Source organism: Myotis brandtii, unplaced genomic scaffold, assembly GCF_000412655.1.
Source record: "Myotis brandtii unplaced genomic scaffold, ASM41265v1 scaffold240, whole genome shotgun sequence".
Taxonomy (NCBI): Eukaryota; Metazoa; Chordata; class Mammalia; order Chiroptera; family Vespertilionidae; genus Myotis; species Myotis brandtii.
The window spans coordinates 1,073,874-1,074,142 of NW_005359064.1; positions in this window are offsets into that span (position 1 = coordinate 1,073,874).

Below are 269 nucleotides of genomic sequence, written 5' to 3' on the forward strand. Positions count from 1 at the left end.
AGGGGAGGGGAGGGGAGGAAACCCTGGCCTTAGATTTCCTCTCTGTGATAACTCCCATGGGTTTTAGGTGTGCCTTCCTAAGATTTCAAATAGGAATCAGAGTGTTTGTTTTTTTTTCTCAGCAGCATGAAGGGACAAAGGCAGGTGACTCATAGAACAGTGACAGAACATTCGCTTGTGTAAACTCTAAGCCGTGCTGACCAGCCCGGATCCTTCCACTCACTGCGGCCCACAGCACCCCGGCCCTCACTGTGTCTCTCAGTGGGCTG